Source organism: Ambystoma mexicanum, chromosome 3p (assembly GCF_040938575.1).
Source record: "Ambystoma mexicanum isolate Mex_15411 chromosome 3p, UKY_AmexF1_1, whole genome shotgun sequence".
Taxonomy (NCBI): Eukaryota; Metazoa; Chordata; class Amphibia; order Caudata; family Ambystomatidae; genus Ambystoma; species Ambystoma mexicanum.
The window spans coordinates 239042727-239056988 of record NC_090925.1 but is presented as its reverse complement, the minus strand read 5'-3'; positions in this window follow the sequence as shown (position 1 = coordinate 239056988).

Below are 14262 nucleotides of genomic sequence, written 5' to 3'. Positions count from 1 at the left end.
GAAATTGCCAAGGGCTGTAGGAGTGTGCCAACACATTTCATTATTTGCTCTGTAGTGTCCCCAGAATTGATGGCAGGTACAATCTTTTCTCAACACCTACAAGGGTTGGTGGTATGTGGGAAAATAGTGGTTTTCCTAGGAACAGACAGGCAAGGGTGCACTTGGCTTACAGTGTTTTGTACCAATCCCAACATACCCCTCAAAGAGTTAACATCCTCCGAGATTTTCTAAAACAATTACAGTGATGGAGAGATAATCTAAGAGATTTGTATCCCCTGTGAGTTCATGGTGCAGTACAGAAAGGTACATTGCTCCCTGATGGCAATTGTGGTGCCACCTCCTTTCATTCATTGACGCAGACTTGGAATATGTGCACGCGCAGTTGTGAACTACCAATCCACATGACGTTGGGCTTCCAAAAGAAGTGACCCCAGTACACATCACACTGAAGGCTAGAAGAGTATTACCCCAAGTGAAACAGTACCCACTATCAAGAGATGCGGAGGAGGAAATAAAGGACACTATACAGGCCCTACTCAATCAAGAGAGTATATAGTGCCGTCCACCTCACCATGCAATACTGCAATCTAACCTGTCAAAAAGGCCACCTGGTCAAATGGAGAGTGATCCAGGATTTACGACCTCTAAATGATGTGGTACATAAATAGTTTTCTGTGGTTCCGAACCAGGCCACACTTTTTTGTAGTATTCCGAAAGAAGCGACCCACTTCACTGTAGTATATTTAAAGAATGTTTTCTTTTTGATACGCTTGCATCCTGACTCACAGTACTTCACCACCTTTACCCATGGCGGATAGCGCTACAAACACACTTGTTTACCCCAAGGGTACTGCGAGAGCCCAAGCATCTATAACAGAATATTACACGCTGACCTATGTAAAATCCAAGTGCCCAGCATGGTCATCCAGTATGTGGATGACTTGCTTATGTGTAGCGACAGTGAGCAGAACTGCCGAAGGGACTCCATTATTCTTCTACAACTTTTGACCTGCAAAGGGTACAAGGTTGACAGTGCCATACTCCAGTATTGCCAATTGGAAGTGCTGTACTTGGGCCAATTAATATCAACAAACAGCAAATGAATAATACCAGACAGAGAGTCATCTGTGCATGCTATGCTCAGACCTGTGACAGTGAAGGACATGCAACAATTCCTAAGATTTAGCAATTACTGCAGAACATAGATTCCAGACGATGCAGTGTACACAAGGCCACCCCTGCAGGCCTGCAACAAAGCACAGAAAGGCAATCACAAAAACGAATGGACAGCAGACAAGATGCAAAATTTCAATGATTTAAAGGAAGTAATATTCACGGCCCCAGTTCTTGCCCCCTCAGAATATACCAGAGAATTTTACATATTCTCACATTCAAACGACAAACCTAACACAGAAAATCACAATGCGCCACAAACCACTGGCCTATTACAGTGGTACACTCAATTCAGTTATGCAAGGCCAATTGAAAAGGGATGGATGGAGAGTCTGTCTTGCCTTTTGAGCAGGTGGCAGGCCATTTTGTCAGAGGGTGAGCCTGAGATTTGCCACTTCCGTTCAGCAGCTCTGCACTTGTGTTTCGTGGCTGCAAGTTGAGAGTCGTAATTATCAGCATACGAGTAGCACCGAAGGCCGTGGGTATCAATGGGTTTGACCAAGGGCTGAATATACACATTAATAAGTATAAGGGACATGGCAGAGCCCTGAGGAGTACCGCGGTGAAGATAGAGATGGGTAGAATGAAAAGAAGAGAGAGACATAGATTAAGTGCATCCAGTAAGAAAGGATTCCAACCAGGCCAACATCTGACATACATCTCGACCTCCATCAATTGAGCAACAAGGATGGAGCAGTCGACATTGTTGAATGCAGCGGACATATCTAAGAGTATCAGTGCACTCACTCGATCCTGATCGGAGAGCCGGGCGAGATCATCAAAAATGGAAACTAAATAAAACACTTTCAATGCCCCGGCCAGGATGAAAGCATTACTAGAAAGGATCAAAGAAACCAGTACTCTCAAGAAAGGAACAGCATAGCGGCAAAATAAGTTACTCAAGTAATTTCATAGAAAATGGGAGCAAAGAGATAGGCTGAAAATTAAAAACCACAGAAGGATTCAGTGAGGCTTGATTTAGAAGAGGGATCACTAAAGCACGTTTTAGACAGGCAGGGATAGTTCCAGAATTGCAAGACTAACTTACCGCCTGAGTAACCCATAATGCAGTCTAAGAGATAATGTTTTTCATATTTTTCAAAAGGATAGGATCAATGGCGGAGGAATAATTCATTTTCAAGGAAACCTCCACTACCTCATTAGGACTAAAGATGGAAAAAGCTGACCACAACTGCAAACGATCTATAGGTACAGACAGAAACAAGCCTAATCACTTATCTAAGGCCGGAAGAGGCAATTTTGCTCTAATATCTACATTCTTTTGAAGAAAGAACTGGGACAGAGTGTTACATAGAAGCTAGGAAGGAATAAGCCCAGACTGACTATTAGGGTTTAATGAAAGTGGGTGAACAAGACTAAAAACTTCCTTCAGCTGATTAAGGTGTAGAAATCACATTTAGCCTCACGGATGACTTTATGGTAACAAATAGTTTTCTGCTGTAGTAGCAGTCTATCAGCTTTACAATATGACATCCTCCACTTTCGCTCAGCCTGCCTACATTTGGGCCGGTGCATCATCAGATAACTAGTAAACCAAGGCTCTATGAGGTCAGGGCGAAGAGTGGAGAGCTTGAGGGGAGCCAGATTGTCAGTTACAGTTGTAAGTGTCTGTGTAAGAAAAGAGAAATCAACAGACTCGGTCTTCATACACACATTCTTCTTACTTTAGGTAATAATAGTAGAGCCTGTAACTGGGACCCAACAACGACTAGGAGTCTTAACATAAGGAACCAAGCTGCATTGACTCTTAGCATATATGTGGAAAGGCAGAATAAAGTGATCAGACCAGTGAACTGGAATAACCGGTAGCACTGCTAGATACAAAGTTTATGTCTAGTGTATTATCATGTTGGTGGGTAGGCGGATCCACCAGTTGGGTAAGCCCTAAATCAAGCATCTCCACAACTACCTGGGTTATCATCAGAGAAGCCGTGTCATGCATTTTTAAATTAAAATCACCAACTAGAAAAGAATTTGAGTAGAGGGGGCATTAGAGAGCCCAGCCAAGGTGGCCGCAGGCCTGTGAGCTCCTGCACACCGTTAATAGACCCAGACCAAATCCGGAAGCCTCCTGACGACGTAAGAAGATTTGAAGTCAAAATAAGGCTACTGAACATCCTCCCACCACATGGTGTGAAATGCCAGAACTAATTGGAGCCGGGAAGCTGCTGATTGAATCACGGGCGTAGGCCGGGGCGACTGGAGGCGCACAAGCTCGGCAGACAAGGGGACCACTGGGCGGTGAAACTCTGGATGCCTGCGGATGTGACTGGTGCTACCGCTGCAACGTGGGCCCCGAACGCATCAGGCACAGGGGAGGAATAAACCCCCTGTGGGCTTAATCAGGCAGGAGGGATAGCTAGCACATACCCAGCTCAGGCACAGGCATGCACCGGAATCAAGGGCGAAGCAGCCGGTGACGTATGAGGTCAATCCCTCGCTGTAGGAACAGAGGGTGAAGGTGCTGGGTGGAGCAACACACGTGTTCATATAACACTGGACTATGGCACCTGAAACACCAGGAATACTATGGCATGGACCCCTGTGCTGACGGCCCAGATACATCCATCGGCGAGTGAAGAGTGGGAGTCTCTCCCATACAGGCCCACAGAGCTTAGACCATCATAGCACTGACAGGAAACTTGTAGTATCCTGCTTCTGTGACCCGTGGTGGGGTGCAAGAAACACGAGACAGGGGCCAGAATCACACGAATCAAGGAGATGCGGGACAACCTCTCTGTGCAAATCTGGGAGGTATCAGAGCTGCGTGACTGCTCTGCCGGCGGAATAATATCTAGGCTGAAGGCCTTGCCCCACGTCATCAGGATCTCTCCGGTGAGCCCGGCAAAATCAGCGCCATTGCAAGTGCGGTAAGGCCCAGGCACTCTGCCAGGATGTGCATGTTGGAACAGTGATGGAGTAACGTGGGACCTGTTCCCCCTCAGGACTTGTGGGGTTTAAGAACAGAGACAGAACACAACGCCTGCCCTACACAATATGGAGGCTGCGCCAGGGACATTGGTCCAAAGTGCTTCATCCTCGTGGGAAGACCACATGTTGTCACCCAGGAGGCGGTGAGGTCTGACCCGGAATATCGGGGCAACAGGACAAAAACCCATGATGCAAAGATTCGGTGTGCCGAGTGGAGACCCAGGGGGCAAAGTCGGAGACAATGAACAATGAGGGTCCCTTGGGAACCAGGTGAATACTTTCCCCATACCGCAGCCATAGGGGTCGCAGAAGTAAGGTAATTGACAAGGGCATTATCACTGCACCCAGCCCAGTGAAACCTTAGATACCGCACAGAAGGCATATGTGAGTGCCCAACAACCCAAATCCCAGTGCAGCCATCCACCCTGGTTTAGAACTGGGGCAACTCCTCATCGCTTCAGTGTTCTGCTACCTAGCACTGCATCTTTCAGGACCCGGAACAGTGTCGGATACAATATATGCTTAGGGTTTCCTGGGCACTAGAAAAAGTTGTCCCCCTGAATACAAGCCACTGGCGACACTGAAGAAGAGCAAGTGACAAGGGCATTTATATTACTAGTCGACATGGCGACTCAGGAACCGCACAGAAGGCATATTTAAGCACCAAACAACTATAAGACTAGCACAATTGATCACCCCAGGCCGGGCAGAGGCAATTCCTCAGAGCATCAGAGCACTGTTACCCAGCACTGCATTGTCGGGACCCCGAACCACTGATGCACATACAACCTGGGTGAGTTTAGTCTAGTTTAGTTTATTTATTTGTTGAGCGCGCTGAGCCCGGAGGCATCTGGCGCTATTCTTACATGTTACTAGATATACAAGAGGAAAAAAGCATGTGATACAGCAGTAAATTATATGAGAATTATATACAGAAGTGTTACAGATATACATCAGGCATGGGTTAATATCCATATATACATGATGGGTTGAGGTTATGTGACTGTGATAAGGTCTTGCTCATGGAGCCACACTTTCACCTTTTTCCAGAATAAGAAGTGGGAATGTTCCTCTCTTAAAGAAAGCAGGTGTGCGTTCCATTTCTTAGCAGCGAGGACTGGGAAACTAACCCCTCTTGCTCTTTGTAACTTGTAGTGTGGGATGTTAACACAGTGAGTCTGTGCTGTTCTTATGGGCTGTGTTGACGTATGGCGGGTGATGGCATTTGATATGTAGATAGGCGCCTGGTTGGATAGGCACGTATGTGTAAGGAATAGTTTTTTAAGGGCTATCCTTTGCTTAAAGTTAAGCCGATTTATAGAGTGTCTAGTATCCGATATGTGTTGTTTCTTCGATATGTTCAATGCTGCTCAAATGGCATTGTTTTGCGTGACTTGCATTTTTTTGAAGTTTTGTTGTGATTTAACAAGATAGAACGCATTGCAATAGTCGAGCTTGGAAAGGACCAAGGCTCTTGATATTGTGATGCAGTTAGTAGATGCCAGGTAAGTACTGCAGGCAGTAATGAGCTTGCAAGTGCAGGCAGATGAGGAGGCCATAGCATTAGTTTGTCTCGTTAAGGAGAGTGCCGAGTCAATATAGACTCCCAGATTTTTGACAACCTTTATACTTGGATTATATTACCAATATTGAAAGAGGTAAATAGCGTGTCCAGTTTATTTAGATTGGCTAGTGAACCCAGTAGGAGCAGCTCTGTCTTATCGTCTTTAAGACAGAGCCTGTGCTTCACCATCCAGCCTTATATAGTTAGGTAGACATTGTTGAGAGTCCTGCTGTCCACAATGTGATCTCCGGTGATAGGGATGAGTATCTGGGTGTCATCTGCATAGTTAGTGCAGGTGACACCCAGACAGTCAAGTTCGTCAAAGAGAGGCTTGGTAAACACATTGTAGAGTGTAGGAGATTCACAGGACCCCTGGGGCAACCTGCAGATAACTGGAGTAGGTGTAGCAGCGGTTGAGGGCATGAAGACCCTCATGGATCTGATGGTGAGGAAGGACTCAATCCAGGCTTTTGCTTGGTCGCAGAAATGCGCAGCAAATTAAAGGTATTTACATAGAATTTTATGATTCACCAGGTCAAATGCTGCTAACAAGTCAAGAAGACAAAGCAAGGCCAGTTTTCCCTTATCTTTAAGAGGAGGACTCAATCCAGGCGTTTGCTTGGTCGGAGAAATGCGCAGCAAATGAAAGGTGTTTACATAGAATTTTATGATTCACCAGGTCAAATGCCGCTGACAAGTCAAGAAGAAGAAACAAGGCCAGTTTTCCCTTATCTTAAAGAGTTTGTATTTGGGTCATGAGGTAGACCAGTGCAGTTTCAGTCCTGTGTTTGAGTCTGAATCCAGATTGTCTAAGACCTAATAAATTCTTAGATTCAAGATATTGCTGTATCTGCAGATAGGCTACTCGGTCCAATACTTTTTTACAGGAATGGTACCGTCGTAATGGGTCTGTAGTTGGATGGGTTGTTCTGGTGTAAGTATATTTTTTTAGAAGCAGTAATTCCCAGGCGTCTTTCAAATTGTTGGGTACTATACTAGATTTAAATAAGGTATTAATGATGGATGTGATGAAGGGAGCTAGTTCCTTTGCATCCTCCTTGATAAGGGGTGCGTGACATGTGTCTCCCTGACAGTTAGATGGTTAAAGCTTTGAGATGACTTGAGATAATAGTCTCCTCCTCTTTGATGGAAAGAGGTGTGATATTAAATTGGAGCTGCACCTTCCTGGTAAGAGAAGATGGGTACTGGGGAGGATCCATATTAGTAATGAGTGTTTTTTTTAGTTTCAATTTTATAGTAATTTTGTCTTGGAGTGCGTTCTGGATGTTGGTTCACCACAGGGTATCTTTGATGCAAATGTCAGGAGGTGGGGCAGGTAATTGTAGCTCCTTCAGGATGTTAAAGAGCTCCTTTGTGTTAGACTTGGCCTTGGATATACGATTGTTATAGTTATCTTTTTTGGCTTGGCTAATGGCAGCCTTGTAGTTGAAGGAAGCCACAGTGCAGTTGTCTTTGTTAGCTTGGGATGGGGTGCTCTTCCAAGAAGCCTCGGAAGTTCTTTTCAGATTCCTGAGCACTTTGAGATGTGGGGTGTACCACGTGTTGAGGTGTGCTCAAGGTTTGGGTTTACGTAGTATGAGTAGCGCTAAAGTGTTGATCGCCTTAAAGATGGTGTGATTGTACAGGTCGACAATAGCCGTGGGGTCTGAGAGGGTTGTGGAAGGTAGTGGTAGGCTAATGATTGGCTGGAGAAGTGGCAGAAATTTCTCAGTAGTCAGGCTACGTTTATTTCTAGTCATCATAGCTGGTGCACATTGCGTGATGGCGAGTCTTTAATAGTGAATGTGATTAGATGGTGGTCAGTCCATGCACATGGAGTGTTGGAGAGGATATCAATATTGCAGTTAAACTCTGCTAATCAAACCAAGGTTCTGTCTTTATTATCAGTAGGTGTAGCTATTTGATGTGTGAAACCTAGTTCCATGATGGTGTCATTCTGGGCACAAGCTTTGGAGTCTTTGGTATCTTGGTATCCTAAGTTAAAGTAGCCTAGAATAATGACTTGTTATTTATTTTTAATATTAGTCAACAGTAGGTGTGAGATATCATTTTCAAAGGTGGTGGTTGGTCCTGGTGTACAATAGATAAGGTGGATTGTGATAGTAGATTTAGGTGATATGGGACGTTTGACAGATAATAATTCAGCTGAAGGCAGAGGTTGGTTATTAGCATTCCTAAGGCCTAATGTCGTTTTATAGATGATGGCAATGCCTCCTCCTTTGGAGAGATTGTCATCCCTGTCAGCTCAGATGATGGAGTAGTTGTCAGGGATTGCAAAGGCGAGGGAAGGTCCTGAGGCTCTGTGAAGCCAGGTCTCAGCAATGGCCATAAAATTCAAGGTCATGTAGTGTTATAAGGTTGGCAATATCAAGGTTGTGTGCAGGTAGGGATCTAGCATTGATAAGATTGGCTTTAATTGTAGATGACAGGTTATTCTCTTTTCCCTGAGTTAAGCTAGATCTGTGTTCAGATGCAGGAGATTGGTTAACTAGGTTCGCTTGATTATGTGTTGCCATAATGGTGTCATAATGGAGTTCTGTAGGCACTTGCAGTGAAACGACAAAGATTGGCAAAACTCTGCAATATCTTTGAATACTGAGGGGGACAAATCTGGATTGTACAGTCCCCATGACAAACACAGGGAATGACTAGATGAAGTAGAAGGGAGAGTGTCAGGTGTGGAAGATGGGATAACATCACTAACCAGGGATATGTCGGTAGTACAACGTATGCTAAAGGAGCTTACCGACAAGCAGGACGACTTGGAATCTAGGTCACGCAGGAATAATCTTAGAATTGTCGGAGTCCCAGAGTCGTTGGAGCAGAGGAACATGGAACCGCTGGTAGAAGAGATGCTACAGGAGGCACTGGGGACAGAGGAATTTTCGTTGATGTTTTTTTCGCATTTGTATTTGTATTTTATTTATTTGTACCGCGAACCAGACCCAGGGGCATCCAGGCGCAAAAACTTGTGAGCATGTTTACAATGTTACATAAGTACCAAGCATATACATATTACTTGTTCATCCTGTTTACATATTTACATTTTTACATATATTTACATCAAGTACAAAAAAGAATTAGAATTTGTAATTTACAGTAAGGTATGGTAGTGATGACAGTGAGTAGTTGTCATGTGCGCATAGTTAGGCAGGCTAAAATAGAGATAGTCAGATAATGTGAGTGCCAAAGGCAAAGGCTCACTCAGATTTGGGAGTGAAGCCACAATTTGGTTTTTAATTTGAAGGAGTCTAAGGAAGGCTCATTCCTGATATCTGAAGGAAGTGAATCCCATAGCTTGGTGGCCAGAACAGGGAAGCTTGAGAATCCACTTTTTTGAGTTTGAATCTTGGCATGGATAGGCAGTCTAGCTGGGCAGTTTTTCGGGGATGAGATGAAGTATGCAGAGAGAGGCAGTTAGAAAGGTAGGCGGGGGCCTTGTTAGTCAGGCATTTGTGAGTGAGCGCAAGTGTTTTCAGGGCAATTCTTTGTTTAACAGGGAGACAGTGCAAGTTGGTCCTTGCCTCAGAAATGTGTTGGTTTCTTGGGATATTTAACACCGCTCTAATGGGTCGGGAGGCAAACACATAATTAATTGTGTGTGTGGAGGACTGGTTCTCTAGCGGTCCTTCAATCGGAAGCTTAATTTAAGAAGGCAGTTATGGGGGGATAGCGCTGACAAGTTGGGGGGGTTGGTGGGAGGGTAGGGGGGTAAGTTGAAGGGGTAACGGGGCGGGGGGACAATCTGGCACTGGCGAATTGAGGTTGTCGGTGGAGGTGGGTAGGGAAACAGGTACATACATTTCACTACTATCACAATGAGAGACTCCAGAACAGCACAATATTTAGACCCGACAGCATCTTCACCCTATTAGATTTGCTTTGAGCCGAGTTGATAAGGTGGGCCCGGAGGGAGGGGGCGGGAGCACCCGCGTGGAAAGCATGTGCTCATCGGGACGCAATGCCCTGAAGGAGGTTGATGGCCACACTTAATTTTTGCACCTAGAATGTCGGGGGTCAACAATCTCCCATGAAGCCCTGGAAGGTACAACTGTGTATTCAAAGGAACCAAATTGAGATAGTGATTCTACAGGAAACCCACTTAACACCTGACTCTGAGTCTAAATTCGGGAGGCACTGGGGTTGCCACAGATACTACTCCTCGTGTTCCTCATATTCTAGAGAGGTACGCACGCTAATACATAGTAACATAGGATTTTAACAATATAAGGACATCAAAGATGGGGAAGGCAGGGCTCCGGTGGTTCAAGGCACTATCGAGGGGAAATTATACATGCTAATCAATTACTACGGCCCAAATCAAGAATGGATAGATTGCCAATTGGTGGGACTGCCATTGGGTGAGATTGTCTGGGCTGGCGACTTCAATGCCATCCTACAGCCGGCACTAGAACAGACGGGGGCAGTCAAGGGACAGGGGTAAAGGGGATCAACAGGCTTCTGGGCATGGCTCTCACGTGGGAAGTTGAAGATGTATGTAGGGTGAGAAATCAGGATAAATGGTAATACACATAGCACTCAGCATCCCACAATTCAGCGTCCCGCCTAGACTTCTTCCTGATATCGCAAACATTACTAGAGCAGGTGAAAGGGGTAGAAATCTTGGCCCTGATTATGTCAGATCATGTCCCGGTAAAATTAATAGTGGGACTAACAAACCGGACAAAGGGGAGACTTCCTTGGCTATTCAAAAATGAAGGCCTCACAGATGCGGTATTCCGGGAGAGTTTGACGAAGGCTATAGACAATTTTCTGGAAAGTAACATAGGATCAGTGGAGTCAGCAGGGACATTATGGGAGGTTTTTAAATGTGTGATCAGAGGGGAATGTATTTCTAAGGAAATGAGGATACTCAGGCAGATTAGAAGGGAACTGGAGGCCAGAGAAGGCAATATATAGGCATTGCAAGAAGCTTCACCCAACCTGATCCACCTAGTGCAGGCAGAGATTCTGCAAGAACTACAGGACTTCTGCAAGAACTAACCGCACTTAGTGAGGTTAAGTATATTGGGGACCAGGCAGCGCTTCATCAATTCGGGGAGGCGCCGATACCGGGCGGACGCTGGTGAGGGCAACTAGGATGGATGACCCTAGAGGCAGAATTCCTGCGATAGTGGACGAGCAAGGCAGGGACCGTTTTGGAGATACAGAGATAGTAAGGCAATTCTTCCAGTTTTATAATCAGTTATATTCCTCCCTAATATGGGCCTCCCAAGGATATCGACATCTATCTGGATCAGATAGCTCTATGTTGGTGCTCGGTTGAGCAAAGGGAACAATTGTCCCACCCATTATCACTTGCGGAAGTGCTGATTGCCATCAAATCCTTACCGGAGGGGAAGTCGCCGGGACCCGACGGCTTTACAGCAGACTTTTATAAACACTACACTGACAGAGTAGGGTCTCACCTCCTGGCAATGTTCCAACATCGTTTAGAGGAAGGACATCTTCCAGATTCATTAAGGGAGGAAATGGTGGTGGTGTTAAACCCAGTAACGAATGCTCTTCCTACCGACCAATTTTCTTAATCAATATAGATAATAAAGTTCAGACAAAAATTCTAGCATCCCATGATGCAATCAATGGTGAGGGCTGACCAAGCTGGCTTTTTTCCAGGGCGGTCCACTTTAGATGGTGTCAGGAGAATGTTCGGGCTGATTAGGGCAGTAGATCAAGAAGAGTCAATAGTTGCCGCCTTATTAGATGCCACTAAAGCGGTTGATTCAGTCGAACAGCCGTTTCTTTTCTTTGTCATGAGATGAATGGGGATGGGGGAACAATTCATGGCTATGGTCTCCCTACTATACACTCAGCCGGTGGCTAGGGTGAGGGTTAATTGCCAGCTGACCCTGATGATAACATTACAGAGGGGTACACGACAGGAGTGTCCACTCTCACCTTTGTTGTTTGCCCCGGCAATAGAGCCAACCACATGTGCACTGTGGAGTCCGACTACACACCCACAGGGTGATAATTTCGCTATGTGCGCATGACATGGTATTGTTTATTAAGGACCCTAGGGTTAACCTTGATCCAATCATGAGAGATGTTCAGCAAATCGGGGAGATCTCTGGCTAAAGGTAAACACTTCCAAATCAGTGCTTTTTCCAATGACAGAAGAGGTTGAGCAGTACCGAGATGGGTGGGGATTCCAATGGCATATGGTCCAAACTCACTACTTGGGGATCAATATAGCCAGGGACAATAGAGTGGTCTTCGACACTAACTACATGGGAGCCCACAAAAAGCCACAGGAGGCCATGTCAAGATGGAAACATCTGCAGCTTATTCTGTATGGTAGGATATCCGTCGTCAAAATGACTCTACACCCCAGGTTTCTTTATATCTTTCTGAATGTCCATATAGTGGTTCCAGGGGATTATTTTAGCACCCTGAAATCGGCCATTTCACAGTTCATATGGTGGGTAAGCAACCTAGGATATCCTGGGATAAACTGGTGGCTCCCATACATGAGGGATGATTGGCACTACCCGAATTCGAGACCTATTATAAAGTGGCGCAGGCTGGGTTTCTTCAATACTGATATGGTACACAGGGGAAGAGAAGGCAGGTGGAAGTGGAGAGGGCATTGGCAGTGTGGGCCTTGTTGCGATCAGTCATTCTCACTGCGCCAAGTAGAACACAAGGTGCAGGGAATATAGTGGGAGTCACCTGCAAAGCTTGGACCTGCATAGAACATAAGACAAGGGGGGGTGTTCTCTATTCCCCTGTACTCCCCATACTGGACATCCCAGGGATCTCTCTTACCAGCGAGAAGGTGTTTGTCAACCTGATGGACAAGCTGGGTACATCACACTTTGAAGGGATACAAGAAAATGGGGAGCTATCAGCTTTAGACATATTCCAATACTATAGGCTGGGGGTAAGCCTAGACCGAGTGTTCACCACCTTCCCTGAACATCCACCGCTATCCCACATTTTGGACAGACTGCTGTGGGGTTTCCAGGGCCATAGGGTGATATCGGGTCTATACCCCATGTGCATAAGTTCCAGAAGGGGGGACAGATCTTCACCATGGAAGAAATGGGAGAAAGCTCTGGGGAGTTAAATATCAGAGGAAATGTGGAAATACTGTTGCGAAAGGACCAGGAAGGGGGCCATCAACACGAGGTTTAAACTAATCAATTTTAAATACCTGCAGCAGTTCGACCACACACCGTTTAAGATCAGGGAATACTTGCCAAACACCTCAGGGAAATGTGTAAAATGTAACTCGGAGCAAGTAGACTTCCTTCATTTAGCTTGGAACTGTCTGGCTGAGCAACAGTTCTGGGTATAGGTGTTCAAAACAATTAGTGACATCGTAGGCTGATCGTTTGACCCAGATCCATTGCTGGGCTTGCTAGGCTACACTAAGTTTGTACCCAAGCACACATGAACATTTGTGGGGTTGCTCCTTCTACTGGCTAAGAGAAGAGTTGCAATGTTGTGTGGTGGAACGGGGAGCCCCCTGGTCTCTCAATGGAGGGCTGACATCCTATATTTCATTGACATGGAGAGGGGGTGGGGTCATTAGCTCGCAGAAGATGCAATGACAGCAGCATGTGGGATGCAAAAAATAATTTTTTTTATCCAATAGCCCAGCACTGGGGAAGTGTCCCCAACAACATCAGAACCAGTGCTATACCCTGATGTAGTGACCTAGACACAATTGTAAAGCTATTGTGGTATCATAATGAACATGACCAAGGCCTGCAACTCAAGAATGTGACCATGATTACCTCACAATGCGCCTTTTAACGCGGTCTAAAGTGCCATGGACGTCGAACGCTGGTTAAACGGGGAATGTACTGGGGGAGGGAGTTGGGGGTATGTTTTCTATGTTTGAAAAGTTAATAAAAAGAGGTTTAAAAAAAAAGGAATTTGAGTATAAATGTTGTAATTCTGCTTCTGCTTCAACAAAAAGTAGCCTCATATTGCGGAGGGTGATAGCTAATAAGGGCATGACATGTGTCAATAGAGTAGATGGATAGACAGGTCAGACAGGTTTCCATTTTAATATTCTGAATCGGGGGATGAGAGTAGCCTGTGAGATTGATAAATTAAAGTAAGCCCCCTGGTGGAGCCAGTCACAGTTTAAGCGCAGCATCTCATAGTCAGCAGGAAGCACATCTGTAATAAAGGGACCTGAGGATTCATGGAGTCAAGTTTCCGCGACACAGGCAATATCAGGTTTAAATTCAGTACTGATTAACTGGTGTGTCCCTGGATCATGAAAAGAACCATGTTAAATAAATAAACATTGTGGATGCCTAATATTGGGTGGTAAATTCCCCAAACTAGATGTCGCCCGATTAAACCAACAGTAGGCCTGGGTTGCACTATGATGATCCCTCCCACAACAGTAGATTCACTTGTGGCAAGGGCACGTGCTTGGCAATCTATGGTAGCAGTGTGTCTTCTATATCCTGCAGTGACCCGTGTCCAGTGGTCAATTCCCATGCTTGTGTTCTGATTTTGTTGGCCTAATGGCTTTCATTCCTTTCTGTAGTCGCTATGGTTGAACTCTG